Source organism: Coregonus clupeaformis, chromosome 8 (assembly GCF_020615455.1).
Source record: "Coregonus clupeaformis isolate EN_2021a chromosome 8, ASM2061545v1, whole genome shotgun sequence".
Taxonomy (NCBI): Eukaryota; Metazoa; Chordata; class Actinopteri; order Salmoniformes; family Salmonidae; genus Coregonus; species Coregonus clupeaformis.
Genome location: NC_059199.1, coordinates 28,693,729 through 28,714,407, shown reverse-complemented (window position 1 = coordinate 28,714,407; position 20,679 = coordinate 28,693,729).

Here is a 20,679-nt window from a genome sequence, read left to right as displayed (position 1 = left end):
GCATAACAATCTCAAAATATGAAAACCTTTCCATACACTTTAGTGTCCTCCACTGGATAAATGTCCCCCGAGAGAATTCATCCATAAATTCCAACATGGCTAGAATAGGTAGCCTAGTTCATCAAAGAAAAGTTGCAACGTTCCTCTATAAGTACTTTCTCTTTAGTTTTTCTATTACAACTAGTATAAAAACAACAACAAATACCCCTTGTTCAGTGCAAGCGACGGTTCTTCTAAGTGCTTCTTGATAAGCACTGCTGGTACGCACATAAATAGCCTGAACAGATAAGGGTCTCAGTGTAATCGGATTGTTGTCATGACGGCGGAGTTCTTGTCACCTCTCTCATCCTGCTACTACGGAATGTCCCGCTCCTTCTAGAGACAGAGACGCGCCAGTTGCGAAAGCGCAGGTGTCAGATGGCACAGATACCTGTTGCTGCAGGGGGACAACACCAAAATAGCACGAGGAGATGGAGATCTTAGAGGGGAAATCTCCTTAAATGTAAAAAGAAAGTACTGCTGTGGTGCAGTCGAGGTAGGAAGAAAACAGAGAAAGACACTCACGCACACTGACACAGATTATGTAGCCTACTACTGCCAGTTAGGCGTAATATTTGGCTGTATATTGTATGAAATCTACTAGACATGTATACAGTGCTTTTTACTAAACACAAGTCATCATGTATTACACAGACAGTCCCCGAATGTACCTTTATTGTATATTAATTGTTTTATCAATGTTTATTACCCCCCCTCCCTCCTATAGTTCACATTAAGACCATAAAATGTCACCAAATTATTTCCCTGGCTGCCGCTGCTCTTGCTCAACACATCCTCTGTGTCATCACAACTTTTGGAGACATTTCAACAAAACGATTTTGTGGTAAATTGATCAATTAAAAAAGAAAAGTAGATCTATTCAAATTAAGTTAGATCTATAATAGTTTTTTTATATATATATATATATTCAAGTAGGAAAGCCTGAAATAATCCATTTGTTTAGAGAGAAAAATGCAGATTTATTTTTGAGTAAAGTAGTAATATGTTGGATGAGTGTGTTGGGGGGCAACTCACCCCCCTACTAGGGGGTAACTACTACTATAAGGCATTTATAAGGCTTTTAAAAACCATTTGCTCATGTTGGTGAAACCATAATATGGAGAGGAAGTACAAAACCAACGACGCTAGACGGAGAGGAATTTGCTTAAGCAAAAGGCAGTTTATTAAACACAGAGATAGCTGGTACTGCTCAAGCTACATGCATGGGATCCTGCTAATTAACATGCATGGACCTAATCATATGCCACGCTAATAGTGTCAGCTGAGAAGGATGGATAAACAGAGTTTTCAGCATTACTTTATACAATGCAACATAATGAAAGGGGTCCTTCTTCTAGTCCCTTGATTGGTTCCCGAGGCGTAGGAGGCGGGTCTGCTCTGTCCAGAGCAGAAGCCCCATTGGTGCACGGCAGAGTCCTCTGCCCTTGGCACCCGACCAGTAGAAAGAAGTGCAGTTTGTGTGTGTGCGTCCACAGAGCAAAGAACTCGTGAGGCATGAGAATGAGTGTGCGTCCACATTGAGATGTGTGTGTGAATGTGCGTCCCCCTCTAGTGCACGATTAAATACATCAAAGCTGTTGTTCAAATTCTATTTCATCTTCATTTTGGTGTCAAATTTTGGTTTTGGCTGCTCAAATCAGCTCTGACTTCTGTCAGTGTTCTAGAAGGAGTGGGGGCTAGTGTGCAATGAGTTAGATGGTGCCAGGGTGCGCCTAATTTACCTCTGACCTGGACTGAGTGTGAAGTAACCTCCTTCACTTCGTACGGTCCAGTCCACCTGGGTTCCAGCCACTTTCTCTTGTGGACTTTTACCCTCACCCAGTCTCCCACTTTTACCTTCAGTGTCAGCGTACTTCCAGACAGCTCCCCCTCTTGGGCCTTCTGCACCTGAGAAGAGAGTGCTGCAGAAAATTCCGTCAATTTCATCACATAATCAGTCATTTCTATCTGTTGTACATCAAGGGAGGGCATATGACCTCCCTCCCTTGGTGGACCTATGTTAATTTTGTTCCTGGACAAACCTTTGTTATTTTAGCTTAAAATGTTTGGTTGGGACTGTGGATGTTACTGAACCGAATCTGTGCATGATTCCGAATCTTACCTCCACCTTTTTTAGGTGTTTGTTGCTAAAATGTGTGGTTGTCAGATCTTATCTGCCTTGGTATACCATATCTGGGTATTAACTTAGTTTGTAGCCACTTAATGACTGACCTATCATCCTCTAATTCTGTAGTTTTCTGTAGGAATTTCCTCTACCCATTTTGAAAACCTGTCTACAGTTTCTGTCATGTGAGGGTGCCACCAGATGTGTGAAACCTTTTGGAGGGTTTTAAACTTCCCCTCATGTGTGGGCCCGTTGGCCTCACTCAACAGAGTTCTGGGCAGAGTCTAGCTGGTGTATATCTTCCATCATGGCACCTCCAGAGTTTTGTCTTGTCCTCTGCCGCCCCCTCCTGGGCCCAGACTGAGTGTTCATAGGGTCTGCTGAGCTCTGTAACTGTGCTATATCGCCTTGGTTGAGTTCAATCTGTGATGTCGGTGGTAGTAGTATTGGATGAGGATCACGCCTTCGGGCACCTGGAGTTCAGACAGGTGGGTCTATGGTTGTTGTGGGGGTCCTCCCCTTCCTCTACCTCTCCATTGTGGTGTACCTCTGCCTCTTCCCCTCCCTGGGGGTTGATGGTTAGATTTCTGCAGATCCCAACAATCACGCTTGAAATGTCCAGTTCTTCCACAATGGTAGCACAGGTAGTTCCCTCTTCTAGGAGGACCCGGTGGAGTGCCCCGCTGAGACCATGGTTGTGGTTGTGTGCCAAAAGTCATGGTGCCTTTTAGGCTGTATAGTGAGGTGGGGCCAGGAGTGGTGCTGGTGTCTGTGGCGACTGTAGGAGACCCTTTCACACACATTGTGTCAGATTTTTTTAGGTTGCACCCTCCTACTCTCCTCTATTTCCCATGTCCCTACTCTCAACTCTCCCTCTGCTCTCTCTCTCATTCGTTGTTCTAGGCATTCATTAAATTTGGGTATGGTTATGTTTGGTCCTGCCATCTTGCTTTCTCTATCTTTATACACTTATCCCGTCCCTGGTGTTTTATTTCCAAGGATGTATTATCGGTATCAATACAAACTTATCTCATGTACGACACCCTCGTATATAAAGAGGCTGATTGTTTTTATATTATGTGTAATGCAATCATTATCATAAAAATCAGAATTCCAGTCACATATACCAATGCAGTAATCTCTACACACAGCACACACCACGCCTTAGTTATCTCACGCTTGTTCTAGAATCATGCACAAATTCAATATCAGTCTCCCCAGTCCCCGGTTCCTGAAACCCTAGGTCAAATTCACTCAATTCCACAGATTGGTGTTCAGTCTCATAAGTCTCACTATAACTTCCCATCATTCATTACACGTTATAATACATCAAAACACACAGCCAAAAATTACACGTTATAATACATGAAAACACACAGCCAGAAGCCAATTGGAATTACAATGCTGAATGTATTCAGGCTATCAAGAGTCCTAAAACACATTCTCAGTTCGACTACCACCCTTCACACGTCCTTTTGTAAGGACCAATTTAACATGTGAAGTCGGAGAAGCAACTTGAATTTAGATTACCAGAGCGTCCTAAAACATAGTCTCAGTTCGACTGCACCCTTCACACAACCTTAAAAGGCACCTTTATTATGTGAAGTCACAGCAGCAACTGGATCCCTATCAAGGGAATTTTTATTATTTTTTTTTATTTTTTTTTAGACAACTCAATCACTAGGAAAGACTTAGTCTCAGCTTAATTGTACTTTTCACACAACCATTTGAAATGTGAAATCACAAAGATAACTGTCATCCCCGGGAATTTAGTACCTCTGGTCAATTTCGGTGATTCTCCCCCACCTAATGTCTAGAACTCTGCCACAGTTTTGACTTCAACCTCCTCGCAACCTATAGGGTAGGACCTCCCCTAATAGGATTTATGCAAAAAGTCTCAGTTCAACCTGGGTCCCTTTAGGAATCTAGTTGTGGGTCAAATCTTATCCACATACTGTGTTAAATCGCAATTTAACCCATAAGATACAATCCTCAGTCTTCAGCCACTGGTAAGACTCTCATAATATACAACCATCAGTATTCAGTGTTCACAGTACCAGATATCTCATTTATGCCTTAATTCATTTAGGATGGAATTTTTTTAACAAGTATTCATACTCACGCTCAGTACTTCTGATCAAAATTTGGTATTGGTCTATAATACAATATGCAAGATTTCGTTTTAACAGGCTCTGCATACCTTTTTAGAAGAGCGCTCTGATCAGGTTCCTGAGGCAAGACGAATAGTTGATGTCTCCTGGATTTCAGGTCACTCTTCCGTCTGTTTTTAGATCGATGATTTGCCTTTTCCTCTCGCACCAACTTTTAGATCGAATTAAACCATCCTCTGCTACCATTTTGTTGGTGAAACCATAATATGGAGAGGAAGTACAAAACCAACGACGCTAGACGGAGAGGAATTTGCTTAAGCAAAAGGCAGTTTATTAAACACAGAGATAGCTGGTACTGCTCAAGCTACATGCATGGGATCCTGCTAATTAACATGCATGGACCTAATCATATGCCACGCTAATAGTGTCAGCTGAGAAGGATGGATAAACAGAGTTTTCAGCATTACTTTATACAATGCAACATAATGAAAGGGGTCCTTCTTCTAGTCCCTTGATTGGTTCCCGAGGCGTAGGAGGCGGGTCTGCTCTGTCCAGAGCAGAAGCCCCATTGGTGCACGGCAGAGTCCTCTGCCCTTGGCACCCGACCAGTAGAAAGAAGTGCAGTTTGTGTGTGTGCGTCCACAGAGCAAAGAACTCGTGAGGCATGAGAATGAGTGTGCGTCCACATTGAGATGTGTGTGTGAATGTGTGTATGTCTCAAGGGAAAACTCGTGGGGAGCAACCAGTGATTGTGGCCTGTGGCGTGGGTGTTGTCCTTGACAAGATATGGTCCTCTGTCCATTGTTCTTGCATAGGAACAGCATTGATTGAAAACAAGCTCCTAACACAAAATGGGTCATGCACAACATTTTAGTCAGACCAAGCTATAACATTTTATATTTACTACGACACTCACCATTTATTAATCATTACTCCCACATTTGTAAATGTTAGTAAGCTAGTTATTCACATGTGTGTATATACAGTAGAGAAATAAAGTATTTAGTCAGCCACCAATTGTGCAAGTTCTCCCACTTAAAAAGATGAGAGAGGCCTGTAATTTTCATCATAGGTACACGTCAACTATGACAGACAAACTGAGAGAAAAAAATCCAGAAAATCACATTGTAGGATTTTTAATGAATTTATTTGCAAATTATGGTGGAAAATAAGTATTTGGTCACCTACAAACAAGCAAGATTTCTGGCTCTCACAGACCTGTAACTTCTTCTTTAAGAGGCTCCTCTGTCCTCCACTCGTTACCTGTATTAATGGCACCTGTTTGAACTTGTTATCAGTATAAAAGACACCTGTCCACAACCTCAAACAGTCACACTCCAAACTCCACTATGGCCAAGACCAAAGAGCTGTCAAAGGACACCAGAAACAAAATTGTAGACCTGCACCAGGCTGGGAAGACTGAATCTGCAATAGGTAAGCAGCTTGGTTTGAAGAAATCAACTGTGGGAGCAATTATTAGGAAATGGAAGACATACAAGACCACTGATAATCTCCCTCTATCTGGGGCTCCACGCAAGATCTCACCCCGTGGGGTCAAAATGATCACAAGAACGGTGAGCAAAAATCCCAGAACCACACGGGGGGACCTAGTGAATGACCTGCAGAGAGCTGGGACCAAAGTAACAAAGCCTACCATCAGTAACACACTACGCCGCCAGGGACTCAAATCCTGCAGTGCCAGACGTGTCCCCCTGCTTAAGCCAGTACATGTCCAGGCCCGTCTGAAGTTTGCTAGAGTGCATTTGGATGATCCAGAAGAGTATTGGGAGAATGTCATATGGTCAGATGAAACCAAAATATAACTTTTTGGTAAAAACTCAACTCGTCGTGTTTGGAGGACAAAGAATGCTGAGTTGCATCCAAAGAACACCATACCTACTGTGAAGCATGGGGTGGAAACATCATGCTTTGGGGCTGTTTTTCTGCAAAGGGACCAGGACGACTGATCCGTGTAAAGGAAAGAATGAATGGGGCCATGTATCGTGAGATTTTGAGTGAAAACCTCCTTCCATCAGCAAGGGCATTGAAGATGAAACGTGGCTGGGTCTTTCAGCATGACAATGATCCCAAACACACCGCCCGGGCAACGAAGGAGTGGCTTCGTAAGAAGCATTTCAAGGTCCTGGAGTGGCCTAGCCAGTCTACAGATCTCAACCCCATAGAAAATCTTTGGAGGGAGTTGAAAGTCTGTGTTGCCCAGCAACAGCCCCACAACATTATTGACCAAATACTTATTTTCCACCATAATTTGCAAATAAATTCATAAAAAATCCTACAATGTGATTTTCTGCATTTTTTTTCTCATTTTGTCTGTCATAGTTGACGTGTACCTATGATAAAAATTACAGGACTCTCTCATCTTTTTAAGTGGGAGAACTTGCACAATTGGTGGCTGACTAAATACTTTTTTTCCCCACTGTAAATACCTGTCTATTTATGGGAAAATGACACTGATTAACTCCTTAGTCATATCTCAGTTTACTCACTTACTTATGGCGCTGCTTATTCCTGATGGTTCGTTTTTCAAATCATGAGCAAAAATATTTAGCTTTATCCGGGATGCAAAACCGGACAAGATAAAGCGTGCCTATCTATATAATGAATATGAGCTGGGTGGGTTGAGATTATTCAATATAAAAGCACTAAACCTCTCTCTAAAAGCTTCACTTATACAAAAGTTTTACTTGAACCCAAATTGTTCTCATGATTACTATGAAAAGCTCATCCATTGTTTAAAAATGGCCCTTTTGCCTTTGTGCAGATTGCCATGAGACAACATCCCAAGAAAAACCTAGAAACGTCCTCGGGACATCAACAGGACCAATCGGGAACTAGACAAAACCTCAATAGGACCATGACACAGCATTCCAAGACCACTCTTAAACATCCTCGGGGACATCGTCAGGACAAACCGGGAACTAGACAAAATCAAGGGGACCAAGGGGCCCATGACACAACATTCCAAGTACGTCCTAAAAACATCCTCGGGATGTCCTCAGAAAAAACTTAACTAGACAAAACCTCCAGCGGACCATGACACAACATCCCAAGAACGTCCTAAAAACGTCCTCTAGGACATTCCTGGGACAAACCAGGAACTAGACAAAACCTCCAGGGGACCATGACACAACATCCCAAGAACGTCCTAAAAACGTCCTTGGGATGTCCCCTGAATAAACTGGGAACTAGACAAAACTTCCAAGGGACCATGACACAACATCCCAAGTACATCCTAAAAACGTCATCGGGGACATCCCCAGGACAAACCAGGAACAAGACAAAATCTCAAGTGGACCATGGCAGAACATCCCAAGAATGTCCTAAAATCATCCTTGTGGATGTCCCTGGGACAAACCATGAACTAGACAAAACCTCCAGGGGACCATGACATAACATCCCAAGAACACCCTAAAAACGTTCTCGGGGACGTCCGCAGGACAAACCATGAACTAGACAAAATCTCAAGGGGACCTTGACACAACATCCCAAGTACGTCCTACAAACGTCCTCAGGGATGTCCCCAGGACAAACTGGAAACTAGACAAAACCTCCAGGTGACCATGACACAACATTGCAAGAACGTCCTAAAAATGTCCTTGGGGTATCCCCGGAACAAACCGGGAACTATACAAAACCTCGAGAGGCCCATAACACAACATCCCAAGAACATACTAAAAACATCCTTGGGGATATCCCTGGGACAAACCAGGTGCTAGACAAAACCTCATGGGGACGATGACACAATATCCCAAGGGCGTCCAAAAAACGTATTCGGGACGTCCCCGGGACAAACCAGGAACTAGACAAAACCTCCAGGGGACCATGACACAACATCACAAGAACACCCTACAAATGTCCTTGGGACGTCCCCGGGGCAAACTGGGAACTAGACAAATCTTCCAGGAGACCATGACACAGGGTACAAACAGGGAACTAGACAAAACCTCCAGGGGGACCATGACACAACATCCCAAGAACATACTAAAAACGTCCTCTAGGACATTCCTGGGACAAACCAGGAACTAGACAAAATCTCCAGTGGACCATGACACAACATCCCAAGAACAATCTTAAACATCCTCGGGGACATCCCCAGGACATTCCGGGCACTAGACAAAATCTCAAGGGGACCATGATACAACATCCCAAGTATGTCCTAAACCGTCCTCGGGGGACGTCCCCGGGACAAACCAGGAACTTGACAAAACCTCCAGGGGACCATGACACAACATCCAAGTACACCTTAGAAATGTCCACGGGGACATCCCTGGGAGAAACCCAGAACTAGACAAAACCTCCAGGGGACTATGACACAACATTCTAACCACTTTAGACGACCATTTCGTAATGTTCCGGGGATGTCCAAACAACTCATTTTTGTTTGCAGGTTATATACTCTATGCAGACACAAACTAAAATAAAAACACAAGAGCCAAGACATGTGGTCACATGGATTTAGTATGTCCTTAGTATGTCTCCATATGGTTTGCCTGCATCAGTATCTAGTGTGTAGAATACTTCAATTTGACTTGATACCTTATATTACAAGGTGTTGAGCAGAGTCTACAGATTATGGACACAATTCTTATCAGACACCAGTGAATTGGTTAATTTACCAACACCATATGGGAAACTCACAACAGTGACATAAAAAGGTTACCACTCCTGAAATCAATCACACACAATGCCTTTCCCCGCCTTAAACAATGGTACCGCTTGAACCTATTGAAATATGCACAATAGTATAGAGATAGTGGGAGCTCATTAATCAAAAGACTTTAATCAGTAATCACACCTTGGTCTTTTTCTTGTGGGTGGTGGCCATATTGTAACAATTGATGTCAACAATGTAATCATGATTAAAAAGGGAGGTCAGGCATAGAGCCTTTCATATGGAAACTGAAGTGGAGGCAGGTACACTTGGTTAAGAACCACAGACCTAGTCTCACGCAATGTTCAGTATCAATATGAAAGAGCTACTGGTAAGTCACACGTCACAAAGGCTCTGAAAGGACTTTCATATGATAAGGAGATTACAGGTGAGTGCTGCCCTGCCGCTCAATATTATTGACTGTTATCCTAATATATCTTAAACTGACACAAAGGTTATCATGAGCTAATTATTTATCTGTAAATTTAGACATAGTCCAGCTTCGAGTCTTTTGAAAACTTGAGAAGACAGTGAAGCATTTTCTGGGCCTATTGTGTTATACCAGCTTCTGTGTAATTTTTTTTTATATAACTTTTCATAAAACTTTCTGACTAAAAGATCATTGACAGCTACAACAGTGTCAGGCACTTCTGTAGCAAATGGCAATACTACAGTGCATACTCACAATAATGCTTAATAGAGGTTTTCTAAAACACCCCTTACCCTGAATATTAGAGTATACACATTCTTCCCCTCTAGTCAGGGACTGATTAAGACCTGTGACACCAAGTGGGTGCAATTAATGATCAGGTAGAACAGAAAACAAGCAATACTCCTCGTAGGGTAAGATTTGAATACCCCTGCTGTCTACTATACAGGTGTAGGATGCCAACCTGCTTTATGCAGGCTTCACCATGTGTGGGTGTGCTTGCCCACCACTATAACAAATGGTGCCGGCTGTACTGATTGGATTGTACTGATGATCAGAGAGCCTGATTGGCTGTTGGGTAGAAGCCCAATATAATTTAAGGCTGAGGTACCAGGACCCCATCACACCAGTTCCAGTTCAGGTAAGAGAATACTGATTTCACTCTACTTTCCAGATAGTTGACAGATATTGTTTTGTTATGATAGAACCATACCTCTGATGATAATTTGAGAATAGCCCTTTCATTTATGTAATACCTTGCTAAAACCAAGTATAGAGTTTATTTGTTATAATTCATTGGTATTAGATTTAAAAGGTGATCGAATAGCTCCTGATTTGTAATGTCATTAATGCATTTCTTTTGAAGCAATGTTTAAAAAAATGTACAAGTAAATAGGTTGGTTTATTTTTAAGTTTAAATTTCCCACGTATCTTGTTAAAGTTTTGACCAATGAGGTAACTTGTTAAGTTGTGGCCAATGGGAGAGTGGACTGGTTGCTGGGAAGGAAAGAGAGGGAAAAGTTGAGAGGAGAAAGAGGAGAGACGTTAGTGGCGTTGGGGAAGAAAAAAACGACCCAAGGAAACGATAAAGATAAAACAAAACTATACCTACAGAGTTTGTTTTAAAGGGAAATCCTGATTTTATTTCTATAAGAAAGTGTTTATTAGTTCGTTAAGAAAGACCTAGTAGAGACTGAAGCTGCCGTCACATTGTGGAGACACTCGACATTCTAGAGGTTAGCCTAGCATCGTGAAAGACTTGGAGAGAATTGCTTGTGACGACCAACGAGTTCGGGTTTCCAACGGATGTCTGTTGCTGCTACGGATTACTGGCTGCATTGATAGCTGTGTTCGCTGTGGATCTTGTGAGGACACCTGCACGGAACTACTATTTTTTCGCTGAGGCATTATCTACAAGTAGTGAGTAACTACAAATGTGTGGTGGACTTCAGGACTTTATGTATGTCGTCATTTTTTTATGAGCTCCAACGCGCACCCAGGGTTTAAGCAAGCTTGCAAATAATTTGGACATGGGTTGTGGGAAAATCATTGGGGTTTATAATTTGTATTTCTTTTGATGTGATATATTGAACATTTGATTAATATAGATATTGAACCTTATGTCTGTTGTATTGGTGGAGTCATTTACTGTTTCAGTTTCATTTAATGCATGGGAAAGCATATCCTTATACCAATAACCAAGTCTATAATCATTCTATCTGAAGTTAATACCCTATTTGTCATTCACCCTAGCAAGTTTACAATAGGGATTCTTATTGGAGATGTCCTTCTCACCTAATATCCCATGCTGTTCAGATATTCTAAATAAGGTAATATCTTGAGAGTCAAATTCGAGCCTGGTGAGAGGGTTACATTTTTGGGGGCTCGTCCGGGATCTTGGTTATTGTTGATGGGATATTTTTGACTCCCCCATTTGACAATTTTGAATTGAAATTTTGGATTTTCTTCTGACATTGCTGTATAGGCATAAACCTACAACATGCATGTTGAAGAGATTGTTACCTGGTGTAGAGAGAAACAGCTAGCTACTAATCGTGCAGTTGTCCTTAGCAGTGTTACAGATGATGTGTCTGATGAGGTTCTGCTGGAAACGCTGACTTATGTTAAGGCTTTTGGTAAAATTAGACTGCATGGTCGTTGTTCTTATTCAGCTGGTAACAAGCAGTATGTTTTGGTAGAGATATCAAACAACCTTAACGAAATAGCTGTGCCAAGTGTTGTTGGGATACCTGGAGAGTTGGGTCCCTGGCCTGTACATGTAGTTTCACAAGTCACATCTCCAGTTGAGAGAGAGGGTGAAGATTTCCAGGCAAAGCTATTATCCTTTCTGAGATATGAAGGGAAGACTGTGGCTGATGTTAAAGGCCTGGTAAGTCCCTCTGGTGCTGACCTCAACGCTGAACTGGTTACTGCCATAAGTTCACTGGTAGAAAAATGCAACAATGTGCCATCTGAGACTCAGAGTTACCGTAAGCTACGTATGTTCTCAGGTGTGAAGCCCACTCCTAGTGGAGAGGAAGAGTATGACGCATGGGCTGAGCAAACCACCCATTTTCTAGAGGAATGGCAGTGCACCGACAATGTGAAAAAACAGAGAATAATAGAAAGTCTTAAAGGGCCTGCTGCTGACATTGTGAGGTTCTTTAGGACCGGAAACCCCCATGCTACAGCGATCGAATACATGAAGGCTCTAGAAACCGCATTCGGTACCACCGAAAGTGCACCTGATCTCATGGTAAGGTTCAGAAACACATTCCAGAGTGAAGGAGAGAAGCTTTCAGCTTACCTGTTGAGACTTGACAAATTGCTGCACACTGTATATCGAAAAGGAGGCATTGAGCTGTCAGAGATGAATCGCACACGCATTGGCCAAGTAGTGAGAGGTGCATCCTCACATGACATGGTTGCGCTTCGTATTCGCATGACCTATAAGCTGCGTGATCCACCAACCTTTACTGAGCTGCTGCAGGAAGTAAGGGAGGAGGAGGACATGATTCAAGACAGGAACACAACGAAGAGTGTTGTGAAGTCATCAGCTGTTGCTCCTGTTGCTACAGTTTGTGAAGAAGCTAATACTGAGATAGAAGTGCTGAGAAAAGAGCTAAAAGGTTTGAAAATTGAAATGACACGTCTCATGTCTGCTAACGTCACAGCAGCTCACTCTGACACACAAAGGTCAGATGTTGCATTTAAAAGCAAAAGAAAAGGGTAAATCCATCACAAGAACAGACACAGGCCGACAGAAACCCTGGAGTGTTCTGTTATAGATGTGGAGAAGATGGCCATTTCAAGAGAAACTGTGAAGGTGAAGAGAACTTGAGGAAAGTCAACACACGCCTGATCAAACAAAAACGGTCTATGGGAAACTACAGAGGGACCCAGTAAAGGAGCGGCCTGACGTCCCGGTGAAGACACGTTCCACAAAGTGCCACAAGTATGAAGACATGAAAGACATGCTACCTACAGGTTTAGTTGGCCCCAAGTTCTGTCGTTTCTGTACAGATTGAAGGTGTTTATACTAAAGCTTTACTAGATAGTGGTTCTCAGATTACTCTACTTTACAGATCCTTTTTATGACAAGTACCTGACGCATTTGCCATTGATTCCTATAGGAAACTTAGAGATATGGGGCCTTAGCTCTGAGCAGTATCCATATGATGGCTATTTGTCGCTCAAGCTTGAGTTCTCGGGATCGGTTGTGGGCGTAGCAGAGACCATTGAAGCACTTGTGTTGGTATGTCCAGATCCGGCCATGAAAGGTGACGTGTCTATTCTGGTCGGCACAAATACGTCTGTAGTGAAGAGACTTATGACTGCTTGCAGAGAAAAGGAAGGTGAAGGTTTCCTTAGCACACTACAAGTTCATCCTGCTATCAAGGAGGCATATGAGAGGATGAGAGAAAGCTCAACTGATGAGTGAGAAGAAAGGAACGGTCTGGTTTGCACAGACAAAACCTGTCACCCTGCCACCTGGTGGGCAGGCGAGAGTTACTGGAATTCCAAAGTTTCCTGGGATACCTTCTACTCAAACCCTTCTGGTAGAGAGGCCTGAAGAACCCCGGTTCCCTGAAGAACTACTAGTGAGGCCTGAAATCCAGACGGTTGCAGTTGTGTCGTCTAGAAGAATCACCCTTACTGTCAGGAATGTCTCGACAAAGGAGATCACTCTGAAACGAGGTATGCCTATTGCTCATCTGTTTCCTGTAGATATTGCTCCTGGGTTTCCATTGAAACGAGAGCAGGATTCATCTGAGAAGTTGACGTCTTCTTCATTCAACTTTGGAGATTCTCCAGTGCCTGAGGGATGGAAGAAGAGGTTATGTGAAAAGATGATGGAACGGAAAGAAGTGTTCTCAACACATGAGTTTGATGTGGGTTGTTCAAAGAGTACTCATCACACCATCAGAGTTACTGAAGACAAACCGTTTAGGGAGAGATCTCGCCGCTTGGCTCCAGCTGATGTTGAAGATGTAAGGAAGCATCTAAATAACTTGAAAAGTTCTGGGATCATATCTGAGTCGAGAAGCCCCTATGCATCTCCTATTGTGGTGGTGAGGAAAAAGAATGGCACCATACGCATGTGTGTTGATTACAGGACCCTCAACAAGCGCACTGTTCCCGACCAGTACACAGTCCCACGTGTGGAGGATGCTCTGACATGTTTGAGTGGGAGCAAATGGTTCAGTGTGTTAGATCTCGAAGCGGATACTATCAAATCCCAATGGGTGACACAGATAAAGAGAAGACTGCATTTATCTGTCCAGTTGGATTTTACCAATTTGAGAGGATGCCACAGGGTGTGTCCGGAGCACCTGCAACATTTCAACGTGTCATGGAACAGACAGTTGGAGACATGAATCTACTCGAAGTTCTTGTTTACCTTGGCGACTTAATCGTGTTTGGAAGGACGCTGGAAGAACACGAGCAGAGGTTGCTCAAGGTGTTGGACCGCTTGAAAAGTGAAGGCCTAAAACTGTCCCTTGACAAGTGTCAGTTTTGCCGCACATCTGTCAACTATGTTGGACATATCATATCCCAGAATGGAGTGGCCACAGACCCATCAAAATTGAAGCTGTCACCACGTGGCCAAGGCCTGAAACTGTGACTGCTCTGCGTTCTTTCCTAGGATTCTGTGGATATTACAGGAGATTTGTGAAAGACTACTCTAAAGTGAGTTACCCCCTGAATCAGCTCTTATGTGGATATCTTCCCGCAGGCAAGAAAGGGAGAAAGCCCAAGGAAGAGGTGAAAGCCTACTTCAACAACTCAGAACCATTTGGATCAAGGTGGAATGAGAAGTGTGAATTGGCATTCGAGACATTGAAGGAAAGCCTCACAAAAGCTCCTGTGTTAGCTTTTGCTGATCCTCAGTTACCATACGTTCTACATGTAGATGCTAGCCGCGAAGGGTTAGGTGGAGTACTGTACCAAGACCAAGGTGAGGGTCTGCGTCCTGTGGCATTTGTGAGTGAAGCCTGACCGCTTCTGAACGCAACTACCCAGCTCACAAGTTAGAGTTTCTTGCGTTGAAGTGGGCCGTGGTTGATAAACTACATGATTACCTGTATGGGGTCAAGTTCGAGGTTAGAACAGACAACAACCCATTGACATATGTCCTCACGTCCGCAAAACTGGATGCCACTGGTCATCGTTGGCTGGCTGCGTTGTCTACCTATGACTTTAGTCTCAAGTACAGGCCAGGCAGGCAGAACATAGATGCCGATGCTTTATCTCGCCGCCCTCATCAGCAATATGCAGTGGAACAAGATTGGAGAGACATTCCTGCATCCGGTGTTAGAGCCATGTGCCAGATGTCTAATGTTGTTAGAATAACTCCTGGATCATCTCATAGTAGAGTGATTGATCAGTTGGGAGCCTCTATGCATGCTGTGCCTCAAGCATACTGTAACCTGAGCATGCTGAAGTCTAACATGCCCAGATTGAGCACTATGGAACTTTCTGCATCGCAACAAGAAGATCCTTGCTTAGGAGAGATGTGGGTTGCTCTTAATAAACATGATATCACCAGGGTGACCAAGACAAAACATCCACTCATCTCTTTGCTCCTGAGAGAGTGGGAGAAGCTAAAGATGGAAGATGGAGTTATGTACAGGATCACACATCCGCCAAACAAGACTGCGTCGTGCTCAGTTACTTCTTCCAGAGAAGTTCAGAACTATGGTTCTCACGTCGCTGCATGATGACTCAGGTCATTTAGGATTTGACAAGACATATGGACTTGTCAGAGACCGGTTCTACTGGCCACGCATGAAGATGGAAGTAGAAGAGTACTGTAAGTCCTGTGCTCGCTGTGTACAGAGGAAAACACTTCCAAAGATAGTTGCGCCGCTTGGTCATATGCAAAGTGATGGACCTATGGACCTTGTGTGTATGGATTTCCTGTCCATTGAGCCAGACTCCAGTAACACAGCGAATGTTCTTGTCATTACGGATCATTACACAAGATACGCTCAAGCTTTTCCCTACGAAGGATCAGAAAGCATCCACGGTCGCCAAGGTATTGTGGGAGAGGTACTTCATCCATTATGGTCTGCCCAAGAGGATGCATAGTGATCAAGGTAGAGATTTTGAAAGTCGACTCATCCATGAGCTACTGAATATGCTTGGAGTGGAGAAGTCAAGGACAACACCATATCATCCTCAGGGAGATCCACAACCCGAGAGATTCAACCGAACCTTGTTGAACATGCTTGGAACTCTTGATCCTACACGAAAGAACAAATGGAGTCAGTATGTTGGGCATCTAGTGCACTCGTATAACTGTAGTCGGAATGAAGCGACTGGCTATTCGCCATATTTTTTGATGTTTGGACGTGAAGCTAGATTGCCTGTTGATATTTGTTTTGGAGTCTCGAGTGATAGCTCTTCAGAGAGAACTTATCTCAAGTATGTATCTGATATGAAGAAACAGTTACAAGCTACTTACAAACTTGCTGAGAGCACTGCTGGAAAGCAAAACCAAGAAAACAAACAGCGATATGATAAGAAGATCCGCTACACGCAACTTATGCCTGGAGACAGAGTCCTCATACGGAATCTAGGACTGCAAGGAAAACATAAGCTGGCAGATCGCTGGGCCTCTACGCCATATGTGGTGGAAAGTCAGATGTCAAACTTACCTGTGTTTCGTTTGAAGCCTGAAATTGGAGATGGACCCATTAAGATTCTTCATCGAAACCACCTGCTACCACTGGGGCAGAAAGTGCGCATAGAACCTGTGGTTAACATAGAACCAACACCTGGTAGAAGGACCCTGCAAAGAAGGAGGAAGAGAAAGGGAAATGAAAAGTTGCCTGGAAACTGTACTCCTCAGAATGATGAGAAAGTTGAAGAGGTTGAGAATCCAGAAGATGAGAAGGATTTTGACTCAGAAGATGAAGACATCGGAGTATGGTATGAAGTGCCAAATACAAACTGTATAAGCCGAGAAGTGGAAGAGATGTCGGGAATCATTTAGCTTGGACTTAGACATAGTTTGGAATCAAATGACAGGGGAACCTGAAAGAGCAGACCAAGTTCTGGAAGTAAAAGAGTCCAGTCAAGAAGCTGAGGTCGCAACTGGAGTTGAAGTAGATGATAATGAGGCATCTAACTCAGTTGAAGAGATTACAGAAGAGGAACGAGAAGTTCAGGGAGAAGTGGAAACTTCGGAGGAAATGGAAGGACCAGGGATAAGAAGATCTCAGAGAGTAAAGAAAGCACCTGGTTTACTTACCTATGATAAACCCGGAGTTCCAAGTATAGCCCCAGTTGTCAGATATTGTTCCACATTGTACAAGTGGATTGGATAAGGGAAACACAAATGTATCTCATTTTCAATTATCTAACAAGTTTTGTCTCAGCTGTAGGTTGTAGTTAAGAGTTGACACATTTACTTGTCATTACATCTCACTTATGTTTACAAGTCATGAGGACATGCCTATTTTGGTGGGGGAGAGTGTAATACCTTGCTAAAACCAAGTATAGAGTTTATTTGTTATAATTCATTGGTATTAGATTTAAAAGGTGATCGAATAGCTCCTGATTTGTAATGTCATTAATGCATTTCTTTTGAAGCAATGTTTAAAAAAATGTACAAGTAAATAGGTTGGTTTATTTTTAAGTTTAAATTTCCCACGTATCTTGTTAAAGTTTTGACCAATGAGGTAACTTGTTAAGTTGTGGCCAATGGGAGAGTGGACTGGTTGCTGGGAAGGAAAGAGAGGGAAAAGTTGAGAGGAGAAAGAGGAGAGACGTTAGTGGCGTTGGGGAAGAAAAAAACGACCCAAGGAACTGATAAAGATAAAACAAAACTATACCTACAGAGTTTGTTTTAAAGGGAAATCCTGATTTTATTTCTATAAGAAAGTGTTTATTAGTTCGTTAAGAAAGACCTAGTAGAGACTGAAGCTGCCGTCACATTGTGGAGACACTCGACATTCTAGAGGTTAGCCTAGCATCGTGAAAGACTTGGAGAGAATTGCTTGTGACGACCAACGAGTTCGGGTTTCCAACGGATGTCTGTTGCTGCTACGGATTACTGGCTGCATTGATAGCTGTGTTCGCTGTGGATCTTGTGAGGACACCTGCACGGAACTACTATTTTTTGCTGAGGCATTATCTACAAGTAGTGAGTAACTACAAATGTGTGGTGGACTTCAGGACTTTATGTATGTCGTCATTTTTTATGAGCTCCAACGCGCACCCAGGGTTTAAGCAAGCTTGCAAATAATTTGGACATGGGTTGTGGGAAAATCATTGGGGTTTATAATTTGTATTTCTTTTGATGTGATATATTGAACATTTGATTAATATAGATATTGAACCTTATGTCTGTTGTATTGGTGGAGTCATTTACTGTTTCAGTTTCATTTAATGCATGGGAAAGCATATCCTTATACCAATAACCAAGTCTATAATCATTCTATCTGAAGTTAATACCCTATTTGTCATTCACCCTAGCAAGTTTACAATAGGGATTCTTATTGGAGATGTCCTTCTCACCTAATATCCCATGCTGTTCAGATATTCTAAATAAGGTAATATCTTGAGAGTCAAATTCGAGCCTGGTGAGAGGGTTACATTTACATTGTTCAATTTAAAATTGACACAAAACTATTACTAATATAAATTTATTTATTATGATTAAATGTTTGTATTTATTTTTATTGTTGTGAAATGGGCATTAGTCTTATTTGACTCATCATTGTAGACACAGGCATTGCTGATGAGAGTGTATTGTTGTCCTTTGGGGTGTAAACTGTATTCTCTGATTTCAGCCATGCAGATGTTACTGTCTAGCTTTGTGGTGCTACTGCTGAGTGGTGAGTCCTGAAAGTCTGAGTTTTGTTTTCCCTTTCTTTTTTTTACCAATGATAATCCTGAAGAATGCACTGTGTGCCGAAACATTGGTGTTTACCCATTAAATGACTGGGAGCCTACAGTATTTAGAGTATGCGTCTATCTTTATTTTGTTACATTTTGTACAAATGATGAGAGTAATAAAAACACAGAGAAAGGATAGTCTGCAAAGAAATGGCAAGCATTGAGAAACGTGCTACCGTGAGATTAATACAAATTAGGTGCCATGCACACAAGACGCATTTTAAGTCAGTACTAAAATAATATATTGCATATCAAACCACTGTAAAAGGTTACTCCTACAGTGAGACTGCCTCAGTAATTACAAATGGTTGCTGAGTACACCGTTAGTGTCAGTGTAGCTGTAGGTGGGTGTGGTGGTGGAATCAGGCGCAGGACGCACAAAGTAAGTCCAAAAGACTTTAGTTGTTTGCAAACAAAACACAGCACGAAACAAATGCCCAGAGGCGAGAAACTCCGCACGCAGGCGAAATAAAGCGGGCGCACAAAATACGCGCGACAAAATACTCCAATACACAGAAATGGAGAGCAGCTCAACCGAGCAAACTGTATAATCAATAGCTAAACGCACGACAGTGAAAAACAATCACACACAACACTAGACAAACACCACGAGAACTTATAGGACACTAATTACACTAAACGATAACAGGTGTACAACAATCAGACAAAAGCAAACGAACATAGAAACATGCAACGGTGGCAGCTAGTATTCCGGAGACGACGAACGCCGAAGCCTGCCCGAGCAAGGAAGAGAGGCAGCCTCGGCCGAAACCGTGACAGTTAGACTGTGTAAAATTGCAATTTTAAACTATATCCATATAATATTCATTAATATCTCTCTTACAGTTCTGTTTTCAAGAGCGGAAAATGAAAATACAGTAATATTGTGCTGTGGGTGGCTATTCAATTATAATTTTATGACAAATTAAGGCAATAATAAGACCTGTGGAATATGGAAAGATTTTAACAAACCTAACGCAATGGTAAATCTAAGCGCAGGTGGTAGATTTTCACTATCACAATTATTGGCGCACTTGCTGGCGTTGGCGCGAAAGGGCTGTGTTTTGATGAATAAACAAGTTGTGGGTGCAAAACGTGCTCCATGGCGAAATATGCTGTTGCTTCAAGTTGTGTATTTACAGTCTTTTATGTGTTGCCTTGGAATCAACTTCAAATCCAATGTTAGTTTGATATCGTTTGTTAAATGGTTTACAGAAACAAAATAACAAAATGTAGACCTATCTTTACTAAATACGTTAACTTGAACCCATTTGTAGTCCACATTGTTCTACTGTAAGTAATTGCACGGCTTCAATAGCATTTTACATTTTCATTTTCGTCATTTAGCAGACGCTCTTATCCAGAGCGACTTACAAATTGGTGCATTCACCTTATGATAGCCAGTGGGACAACCACTTTACAATATATCACCAACAATTTTTTTTTTGGGGGGGGTGAGGTAGGGGGAGGGTAGAAGTATTACTTTTATCCAATCCCAGGTATTCCTTAAAGAGGTGGGTTTTCAAGTGTCTCCGGAAGGTGGTGAGTGACTCCGCTGTCCTGGCGTTGTGAGGGAGCTTGTTCCACCATTGGGGTGCCAGAGCAGCGAACAGTTTTGACTGGGCTGAGCGGGAACTATGCTTCCGCAGAGGAAGGGGAGCCAGCAGGCCAGAGGTGGATGAACGCAATGCCCTCGTTTGGGTGTAGGGACTGATCAGAGCCTGAAGGTACGGAGGTGCCGTTCCCCTCACTGCTCCATAGGCAAGCACCATGGTCTTGTAACGGATGCGAGCTTCAACTGGAAGCCAGTGGAGTGTGCGGAGGAGGGGGGTGACGTGAGAGAACTTGGGAAGGTTGAACACCAGACGGGGTGCGGCATTCTGGATGAGTTGTAGGG